This window comes from Condylostylus longicornis, unplaced genomic scaffold (assembly GCF_029603195.1).
Source record: "Condylostylus longicornis isolate FDR11 unplaced genomic scaffold, ASM2960319v2 ptg000004l, whole genome shotgun sequence".
Classification (NCBI taxonomy): domain Eukaryota; kingdom Metazoa; phylum Arthropoda; class Insecta; order Diptera; family Dolichopodidae; genus Condylostylus; species Condylostylus longicornis.
The window spans coordinates 17,729,418-17,741,624 of NW_026577973.1; the positions used below are offsets into that span (position 1 = coordinate 17,729,418).

Sequence of the window (12,207 nt, forward strand, 5' to 3'; positions counted from 1 at the left end):
AATGTACTTGTGAAAAACGTCCACCCTTTCGTTAAAAAAAAGCAGGATTGAGAAATCAATCATTTAAAAATAAGAATTCCAATAAGAATCTAATAAAAAGTTTAATAAACAATTTGATGTTTCAAGGATAAGAAAAAAACAAGAATTAATTAAATATGTGCATAAGAAGCTCGATAATTTTCAAAAAATTATTCTTTTGGAATTAAAAATGTAGGCCGAAATAAAATATAAAAAAAATATTTTTTAATTTATAGAAATTTTCTTGCCTCTTTAACTTTTTTCTTTTCTCTTGTTTTTTTCTGTTTTTTTCTCTCAACATTTTATGAGAAAATTCCATGATGTCATCTGATGCGATGTGAGAGTAAGAAGGAAAATTATTTTTTTTTCTTTAGCAATTGAAAAAATTTATTAAAATTCTACACGTTTCTAAAGATCCGGTTTTTAATATATATATATATACACATAGTATTAGTGAATATATGATTTTAGACTGAAAAGAGTGTTCCGATCCGATGACTCATAAGATGACTCAAACATCCGATTATAATTAATTCGGTTATTTTTCAGCGTCGTGCCAATGACAATGTTTAATACTTAAAAATTTATTTATTAATTAAATTTAAGAGGTATAATTACAAATCTTGCATAGAGAATTTGTACGCAATGGTTTCTAATAGAATTGTATAGGATTGTAGTTCATAGATTTTCTATTTTATGTGAAAACTCAAAAAATGCTGGATTTTTTCATGAATTATTTATTAACTTTGAGTAGAAGCAAATCATAAAATTTTATATATTATCAATAATGGAACAGAATTATTTTTCATCGTTTGAATCTATATAGGAAAGCGCAGGAACACTCAGTAAAAAATAGGTTGTTTTATAAAATGTTTTAAAATTAATTTATGTCTGCTTTGGAATTTTATATTGGAATTGTAAAATCACATTTTTTATTTTAAATTACTGCACATAAGTTGTTCTTTTATATATATATATCGTATATTCATATGTAGAGATGTAAGAAATTGTCCTTTTTTAATAATGTGTGGAATATAAGTTGATTTTTTCCGATGCTTAGTTTGCCATTATTAACTCGAGAGTATTTAGGACATCCTTATTTAGTTCTACTTTTTGTTTTACTTTTTTTTCTGTCCTCTAAAGAATTTTAATTTTCAAATCGTGTTATATATGAAAAGTTTCTATATATTTTTGTACTTTTGTACGGATTTATGTATAATATGAGGAATCAATTGTTTCCTCCCACGTTTTAATCTGACATTTCGATTTTTTATTATATTTTAATAGAAAACATTTAGTTGAATTAAAATTTTTCTTTCAAGAATTTTTCATAATTATCATGAATTTTTTATGGAGAATAATTAATTTTTATGAAATATAATTTTTAAATTTTAAAATCTCCAAGAAATTTTGATATTACGAAAGTTTATTAACTCTGAAATTGAAGGTAATTTGTACTTTTCCTTTAATTTTGATGAGCGAATAAAATTGTCGACTATTTTATTTTATTTCTTTTTTGTTAACCTACTTCGCTCCTGGGAGGAGTATAGGGCTGGTGCGTGGTATTGTAGATAACCGTGAACAAACTTCTTACGTCATTGAGTTCACTAGGTACGTGACGAGCCTACCGAATTTTTTTTTTATTAAATATTTAAGGTTATCGATATTTATTGTTTTATTTTCTGGTATTTTTTTTTTTTAAAACGTATTGGATATTATTGAAATATGGCAATTAGTCAGTATTAGTTTTTTGTTTTATATATGTAAAGGGTATTAAGCTATATAATATTGAATATAATTTTTATAGTAACCTGATTGGATTTTGAACTCGAGATCCTTCAATTAAAGGACCAGTGCAATAAGCACTGCAGGTCAGATTATTTTATTTTTAATTGTGAATAATTCTGTCGAAAAATAATGAATGTCGAAAAAATTTATCTAAGTAATCCCAATATTAATTGCATGTTGAATTAAAAATTAATAAAAGGAAGGATTCCAAATATTAGACGGAATTTTATTTCTATAGCCCTGTTGAAACCTAAATGAATAAAATAATTTTAGTTCTAATTTTTGAGAATTATTTAAAAAAATATTTTCATACGAATTACAGGTCTTCAAAATTATTCCCTGCCTTGAGTTAATCGAGGTATAGCATACCTTAGCTAGTCTTATTGTCTGTCTGCTATATAACCAACTAAATGATTGATCTTTGAATCATTTAGTTGATTGATCTCGATTAGTCAACCGTAATTTTGTTATTAAATAACGTCCATTAGATGCTTGGGTTTTAAATAAATTTCTGTAAGACAATGTATAAAATAAGAGCTTTATGGTTCCATTAAAATTAAGATGCAGACTCTGTATATTTGAAATTTTTAACTTTTACTCTAATCTATCAAAAAAAAAGGTCCAATAATCTGTTTTTAAACAAAAATTTTAAATTTAGTGATTTCTTATTTAAATAATTTTAAAGGGAATAAAAATTTAGTTTCATTGTGCATTCGTACATTATAGTAAGTTCATTTTAGGTCATTCAACTTATAGCATAAAATTTTTTAGAGAGAAAATGCAGAAATTCAAGAACATTTTCAAATTCTTTTCCATATACACTTTTTTATCGCATTTCATTCAATTAAAAATTTTAATTTTTTTTCATTTTAAAAGTTTAACATAAAGTTTTTAAATTTAAATATTCAATTATAGTGGTGCTTGAAGTGAAATTTTTTATTAAAAATAAAATTTTAAAATTTTTTATAATTTCAATTTTTCTGGTTTATTTTTAAACCCGTATAATTAAAATAACAAAAAAATAAATAATTTAATTTAAAGATTTTTCAAATTAATCAAAATTTTTAGTATTTATTCAAAGCATTTGCTTGATTTCACATGATGACATTAAATGTGCATTTATTTTAATAAAATTTAAATAATTTCAAGGGTTTTATTTGTAACTTTGATAACATGTTTCAGGAACGCGTTTACATAACGTTACTATGTTTGTGAAAAGTAGTAACGTTACTATCATAACGCTACTACTTTTCACAAACTTTATTATTTTAAATATAAATTACACGATAAATTGCATGATAAGAAAACTCATTAAGAAAAATGAAAAGAAGATGGCGAAGGAATGGTTGAATGCATTTATTGTTCTAATTTGTATTCCGGTATTTGTTTTTTTTTTATAATAACGTGCCAATTTATTCCTTGATTTTGCAGCTTATTCAGAAATATTTGGCGTTAAAATTCTACAGTTGCCGTGGTTAAGAAATTTCATTACTAAATATGAAGTCACCACAACAACAATTTTATAAAATGAATTAATAATTTTCGGAATTTTAAATTTTTAAAAAAAAAATCTTGAAAATAAAGAAAAATTTGCTTTAAATCGAAAAATACAATTTGTTTGTGCTCATAAATGTTTCACGCAAAATATATACGCATTTTGTTAAACCTTATTTTCTTAACAGAATAAAATACCTTTTTTGAATTATAAAAATTTTTTCTTTATTTTAAAAAGTTTCTTGCAAAAATCAGAATTAATCTAATTGCTTAATATCAAATTAGTCCTAAATCAAAGTAACTTTAAATTTTTGGCTTAGTTAACAAATTTAATAAAATTTTTTTACTAAATTTTGTCAAATTATATTTACAGAATCAAACAAATTTCCTGCAATATTAAAAATTTCCAATTTATTAATTTAATTCTTTAATTATTTTTAAGAAAGGTAGCAAATTTTAGGGAATTTATTCTAATTTGATTTGATTTTAAAAGTTTTACTCAGATATTTTCCCAAAAATTCGGCAAAAATTGAATATAAAAAATATGGCCTAAAAATATGCAAATTTTTATGTATATATTAATATTTATATAATATTTTCTATTATAATTACTAGCTACCATTTATAATAATTTATTTTTAAAATCCTTGAATAAAAAAAGTAAACAATAATTTTTTTTTTGCTCATTTTGTGTCAATGTTTATTATCAATTCATTTTAATGCATAGTAATCACACAGTAATTTAAACATAATGCTCTTTCCTTCTAAGAGCGTATATAGCATACACACATTTATATGAAATAAATTATTAATGGTTGAAGGTTTCTCTACTTTTTGTATACACATAAATATATATATACATAAATGTATGACAACATTTTTTCCTCTACATTAGTTTGAGTGTTATGAGAATGTGAAATATTTTCGTTTCCATGTTTATTCATATGCATATATATACAAATCTGTTTATGAAATTAATATCATTTGAGTTTAATGTTAGAAAAATCTTCAATTAAAAATTGATGTACCGAAGTCTATTTTTGTTGGTGATTATTTATTAGTTCATTTCACTAATATTAATTTGACGTATTGTCAAGAGTGTTTCTATATTGTAGACCAAATATATTGTGAGGAGGGTTGAATTTACTGTAGGGTAATTCGATTTTTACTGATTAAAAAATTTAACTTAATATTCATTGTAAAAGCTATGTTAAAATCCCTATATTATGTAGAAAACAAAAACCATGAACAATTCAATGAAATTTTAGTTCAAACAAATTTAAAAAAAAAAATTGGTTGAAATTTCGGCCAATATTTTTTGTTTAAATTTCAATTGATTTCTCCGTTTCTTTTTATTTTCATTTATACTTAAATCAAAGATTTCCATGGTTCTACCTACTTACAATAGAGGTAAATTTTAAATAATGAACAGATGATAATTAAATATGAAGAATTTTTCTATAAAATCTTCAAAATTATTCCAAAAAAAATTTCTTCAACTTACCATTCAAATTAAAACTTTTACATATAAAGCTCATGTAAACATGATAAAAATTCATCAACGCTTTTCAAAATGGGAAAAAATTCAATACTTTTTGAAAAACAACAAAAACATAAACAAAAAGAAGAAAACGAAATAAAAAATAAGCAGCTAGAAAATGAAGTAGAAAAATAAAATAAGGAAACACAATAAAAAGAGAAGAAAAAACAGAAACAGAGTAAAAAATAAGCAAAATTTGTGTCAAATATGCAGAAAATTTTCATTTGGAACATGCCTAGCACAAAAAGGACATTTCTTTTATTTATTTTAAATTCTGTTTTTGTTTTTCTTCTGTTTTTGTTGCTATTTATTTTTAAGAGTTGTATTATAATATTTTTTTTTTTCTTTACTTGCTTGCTTTTGCATCGCATTGGAATAATTTATGTAGGTTAAACGAAAAAATCCGAAGCTATATAAATACCTACTTTTATACATGTATATGTATGCTACTATACATTCATATAACATTATATAAAATAAAAAAAAATCCGCAGGATGTTGACGAAGCTCAAAGCTATAGATCTTATTTTTTCTCTTTTTTTTTTGTTTTAATATTTTATACGTTTTTTTTTTTTCGTTTCTAGTAAGTATAGTTAAAGCCGGGATGATATGCTATTTTATAGAAAGAAGGGAAGGGAAAGAGTGAAACAGAGAAAAGAATGAATGTTGTTGTGGCATATAAATTTAATTTTAATAAGAAATATGGTGGTTATTAAATATATATATATATATATGTACACTATGTCTGTGTATATATATTTTGCGTGATATTAAGAAGAAAGATGAGAGATTATGTGATATTTAACCTAATAAGAATATATGTATAAGAACAAACACTGATTATTATATATGTATTTAGATATTTGTGAATATTATTATAATACTATTACATTGATATATAGAAGATGTAAATGGCGAATGATTATTTTACTTTTTTATATTAGTTGATTTCGAAAATTTAATAATATTATGTGAAAAAGAATTTTGTTATATAAACGGTCATAAATGCAAAAATATGCTTTTATGTACAAATAATGTAGTATAAATGATATATATGTATATATACTAAATATATCATATATATATATAGATTTAATTCACCCATCTCTTTTCCTTAAATATAATTGCATATTGTTTATTTCTATTCGTATTTATTTATGCATATACGTTGGAATGAATGTGTGTCGATTATCATCACAATAGGAAGATAATATCGTCTGGAGTTACACTAATATCAGTATATTATTTTTATGTAATTCTTAAAGGATATTTTCTTATAAACTCTTTTTTTTTTTTCTAAAATTTTTTTTTGTCTTTATGTTGTTCTCATGTTTTGTTGTTTTATTCTTTTTTTTCTATCTTTATAGTTAAAGGCAATAAATAAGTAGAAAAACGGTTTTGAATTTTATTATCTTTAAAGTAGTAGTATCCTTAAAAAAAGTGTTATATACTTATATTTTTATATACATACATTTATTGAAAATTCAAAAGCATGTAATGAAACAACACAAGAAACAAAGCAACAACATGAAATAGCATCATCAAGAAAAGAGTATACTTAAAAAAAAAAAAGTTTTAGTACACAATTATTTAAATATATTATTGTTTCCAGTACATCCTTGTTTATATATATATATATATATGTATAACAATATACCTAAAATATTAAATGTATGTGGCCACAGTAGTAGATTATGCAGAAAGAGGAAGGGTAAGGGCGTGTAGATTAATGATATTTTTTGTTGTTATACGTTATACTAAATGTTTAACACTAAAATTTACAATTATTTAAAATTTTCGACTTTTTTATGTTATTATCATTTTTATTTATACACATAAATCTATAATAAAAGTACAGGGTGTTGTGACCCTAATCTTATGTTATGAGTATTAAAGTTTTCATTTGACTTATAAAAGATCTCATCTCAGCTATGTAATTGTGCTAAGTACTTTTTTTTAAAGATGGTACAATCTAGAATTATCTGATAGGAAAAAAAAATCATATCTGTTTATGACTTTCGATAATTCGATATAGTTTTCAATTTTATTACAATTTCGAGTATGTTCGCCCCCAAAATAAATTAATTCTGACACAAATTGGTTAATGTTTTTTTTAGAGTAACTGTTATGGTGCAAGAATTTTGGGTTTGAAGTTATTACTGCAAATATGCCTCTTAAGTGTATGTTATAGGATTTGATTGTAAGTTAGTTCCCAAAATTTCAGTTTTGCCTTTCAAATTATTGGAATGACATGAGCTGATCTACAAACTATAGATTTAATTGATTCTGCATTATTTGATCTCAAATTTTAGTTCCTTATGAAACTGTTTTTAGTATTAAATTTCTATAAACACTTTAAATGTAAGTTTCATTAGTTTCGAAAGAGCGATTTTCGTATTTATCGTGACTCATAAGTCTTATTTGACTGTCTAAATTTTTATTTGTGCATTGTTTGCATTATTTGCATATTATTACTTTTATAAATCTCAACTGTTATGCCATTATATCTAGGTATATCGTAATTCTAATATTATGCATGTAACTGGCAATGTCGTTTTTTAAAGTAACAATTTCTTTTACAAGCCCTTAAATTTATGATTTTAATTCGACGGTAATTGAGAATTGTTTCTAATAGCCCAAAATTAGTGCTTATTTATAATGCAATTTTTTTTTATGTAAATTTTATTGAAAAAATTTTTACGACACTTAATTTGAAAAACAATTTTTATTTTTTGTATTTGTGTCAGTGCTGTAAAATATCTTATCGTATTGCTGACTTTTTAATCAATGATGGGGAACTATTGTGATTAATTTGAGCAGAATATCAAATAACCTTCAAATACAAAGAATTTTCATATTTTCTTTAGAAGCTCCGGTATTAAACTCTTATATTTTCCTTATATATACGAATGGAAATACCAAAAATGTGCTGAGGAAATCAACTGATTTTCTACTAAACAGAATTAAAATTCAAAAACTTTTTATTGTCCAAGTTGTTCAAAAAAAAAAAATTCATGAGTTTGGTTCACTTTGTATAACATAAAAATTTATTATACATGGTTATGTATATATAAGCTTATATACTTAAAGTTCTAAACATGAGTATGTATTATAGAATACAATATGGAATGAGTAACAATGAACTCAATTAAGTTTTATAGACCTCGTGTGATAAATGAATGTGCATTTTAAAACTTTATAAAAACAATTTTTTTTGTTTCTTTATTTTATAGATGAGCATAAAGATAAAGGAAGAGAAAAATAGGAGAATTAAGAATAATACTACAGTTGTATTATTTATGAGTTTTGAATAGCGTCTAGAATTGTTACAATAAGTGAGAAAATAAACCAAAGAAATTGCATACTAGAAGTTGAATTTAAGTTTGTGGAAAAAAAATATCGATTAACATTTTGTAATTTAATATAAATAGAAAACTAAGTGTATTGTGAATATTACCCTCACAAGTTATTAGGGTTTAACATTTTCAAATTATTTTTTTACTTTTAAGTAGGTACTTCCAATTAAAATTTAAATTGATTTTCTTGGAATGTCTTTATATTTAGTGTGAATAAGTTGTAGGCAATTTCAAAAAGGTAATTTCAAAAGTTATCAATAAAATTTCTGGAGCAGTTGCTTAGAGTCATATGTAGGTTTCAGATTTTGGAATTTGGTCTTAAATTTACTTACACTCATTAATGAAAATTTTCTTTCGTGGCTTTAATAAATCAAAAATTTTGTGCAGTTTTATGTGGTTTGTGATGATGGTTTGGAACAACATTCTGATGAGAATTCGGAAGTTTTGTAAAAAAATTAATTTCGAAAAGAATAATTTTTAAGTTAATATAATATTTGAGAGAAGAAATATTCTTGTACAACCCGTACGAACAATTCAATAATCCGTTATTGAACATTTATTATTAAATTGCAGTTATATTTTTGACTCTAGGAAATAATGGCCTGAGAAAAAGACACAAATATATAATTTTGGTTAGCGTGAAGTTCTGAGTTATCCGTCCACCAGTCTGTCTCAACAATAACTCAAAAATACATAAAGCTGGGCCAATCAAGTGTTTACATGTTCCTAGAAGTTTTTGCAGCGACAACCCTATTCAATTTATAGATTTAATCAAACCGCAAATTCGTGTTGTTGCCTGAGAAAAATTTAGTCATATTTCATGAATTGTAAATGTAACAGTATCAAAATTTCGTATGATAAAGGATAGTATCATTTCAGTGAAATTTGGTTGGGGTTAAAAAATTCTTGCAAAAGCTGTCATACAAATTTAAAAATTATGTGTATCGAACTCATACAAATTACAATATGTACGCAAAACAAATTTACCAATTACCAAATACCAAATTTAGTAATTGGACCATTCTAAAAAATGTTAGGTTTTGAAACACATGAGTTCGGATATCATTGTCAACTGTTTTTAGTGAAATATCTTTAAACATTATTCCTATTTAAAATAATTATTATCCTTTACTCACGAACCAAACCTATGAATTTATTTCTAAATAAGGTACAATTTAATATTCACTTTTAATTTAAATGAAATTTGTGTAGGTTTTTGGAACTGCTAAGGAGAAAATATTACATAAAATTTTGACTAAATTCATTTTCGGATTATAACCGTTATTATTGTAAAATATTGTATGCTTTTTTTCCTGATAATTAAATATGTATATCTTCTACATTCGTACATATATCTTGGGACATATATGTTACCAATATTATATAAAAATATATAAATGAAATGATGTAAGTTCCACGCAAAATGTTCACATTATCAAATACAATAAATCAAAAAATTTTTATAAGATTATTTTTAGTCATTCATTTTCCAAAATTCTTAATGGGGTTCTAAAGAAAACAAAGTACGGGTAAGTTTATTGTAAGATTTCTTGGAAATTTACTCTTTAGCACATTTTTAAAAAAAATAAAGAAAACAAGATTTTTATTACTACACTCTGTCCGTTCGTTCAGACATCTGTTCACCAAGCTTCTACATCCTCAAAGATAGAAACTAGATAGAAGGTTTTCTAATTTTAAAATCCTATTCCTCTAGTAAAAGGATTCTATCGATATTTTTGCCATTCGTAAAGTTATAGTCTCTCAAGGTGCTAAAAATTCAGACAATTTACAGTTCGATACATTCGAAATAATAATTTCAAAAAATTATTCGAGTAATATTCGAAATGTTTTTGATTTCGTTACTCTTAGAAACCGGTACAATTCTTTGATTTTAATAAATTTTTCAAAATTATGAAATGTTGTTTTTAGGCGGAAGCAAATTTTTTCAATTCTTTCTTCTTTCAAGTTGTCACCTCTCAAAACTAACGAAATCAATAATTTCGGTTCGTTATACTTACAAAGCTATTAGTTTGATAAGCTTAATATCAGAATTAAAAAATTTTATTCTAATCCGATCATTATCTTAACAATTTCTTTTATTAATTCTTTTTTCATCCCAAAATTATGCAATAATTTAATATGGCTTTTCAACAAAAGTACTCATTTTCACTTGGTAGGTAATGTGCTACTTCAAAAACCTTTTGTTTCATTTGAATTTACTTCCTTTGATATTAATACTATACTTTTAAAGTTAAATTAAAATCATTTTGATGTTTACAAATTTTGCAATCCTACACATAATTCTACATATTCGAATTACTATTATTAGCTCCTTATAAAAATTTTTTGTTTCCATATAAGATTACTGAAAATTTGAAAGTATGGCCCCTTCTTTCTGTATAAAGAATTAAACAATGATTTGTGTAAAGTTCCTTTTTTTTCCTTATGATTCCATTTGAACTTTGGCTTTTAAAAATAAATGGTCGTTTATGGCATTGTTATTTTTTCAAGAGGTGCCTTGAGGACGGGTGCTATGTAACATATGCTACGATCATCTGTAACTTTTCAAAATATTGTTAACTATAACTTGTATTTATCATAAGTTTTTGTATGCGTTTGTTAGTGTCACACTGTTCTTAAAGAGTTAAAGCAAACCAAATACTTTTAAAAAACAATAAAATTTGAATAACTCCTTCTGTATATTTAATTTGGATAACTCTTATCAATTTAAAGATTAAGAACTATGTTCACTTCAAATTTTTTCAGGTTATCTAATTAATTCTGTCCACTTTTGAGTAATGTGAGAAAAAGCTACTATTTCACTTAAATGGCTATTATTTTTGACAAAGCATTTTACTTTTTCATTGTATCAGACACAGTGGAATCGAATTAAAGTATGAAATGGTTTATTAGCTTTAGAGAATTGGTTTAGAAAAAATTTGCATTATCGTTTAATCAATAATTTGTTTAATCAATATTGAATTTCCTCTTCTTTTGCAAAAGTGTTGATGCCACTAAAATTTTTTAATGAATCTAAAAATTTTCTTTTCAAATTATTCAAAAGATTTTCTACTATTTTCATTGTTGCAACTTTCTTATTTACCATGGAATTGCATTTCTACAGTTTATCACCTTAAACTTTACGTAAGAACATCATAAAAACGCAAAAAAGGAAAATTAGACTTCATTTTATATGCGTTCTTAATTTTCAACTAAAAACTATAATGAAAATTTTTTCCACTCTATCTCTCTTTCTCTCTTCACTCATATTTTAATTATTTAGAGTGCTTTTCTCTGTTGTGTGATTATTCAATCAATTTTATATTCTTAAACTACTCACAGATTTCTTATTTCCATTTTAAAATTATTTTAATAAAATTTTCAACTTATAGTTTCAAATAAAACTTAAGATGCATAATATTATTTAAAGTAATTATTTTAAAGAAAATTTTCTTAAAAGCAAAAAAAATAGAAAAATAAATATTTAAGCGAGCAGAACATAAGTGACCAATTAAGAAAAATGATTTATTTTCATTAATTTTATTAAAAAAATATTTTATTCGAGCAAACCCTTGAATATATACGGTAACTCAAATACTGGATGTATGCTGTTTAATTTATAAATTGAAGCTTTACAAAATGCTAAAAAAAAGGATAACTTAAAAACATGTAATCTTTAACTAAAACTTAGGATATTGTATTCTGTCGAATATTGGCTGAAAACTGTTAAGAGTTTAAGTTGTGTAAAATATGGTCATCATACAAAATATACAAAATATAGTTGAGCGTCGACATAAACCGCTCAAAATTTTATTTTTAGTCAATAAGGCATTTAAAACAAGAATTTAAAATTAAAGTTTTCCAAGAATTCTAATTACAAAAGCGGATTTGAGATAGAATCTATCAGTTAAATTGAACTAAAAACCTTATAAATAATATTTTGTGTTTTTAATGGTTTTCAAACTCACATCACAACAACATACTGTTTTTACATAATGCGGTCAGCGCACT

General features: G+C 24.0%; 1 protein-coding gene across 10 annotated transcripts in view; it reads left to right on the forward strand.

The window, feature by feature from the left end:
- Positions 1–12,207, forward strand: part of LOC129608305 (rho GTPase-activating protein 100F) — a 122,504-nt gene that overhangs the window by 24,251 nt on the left and 86,046 nt on the right. The gene's annotated exons all lie outside the window — the stretch shown is intronic.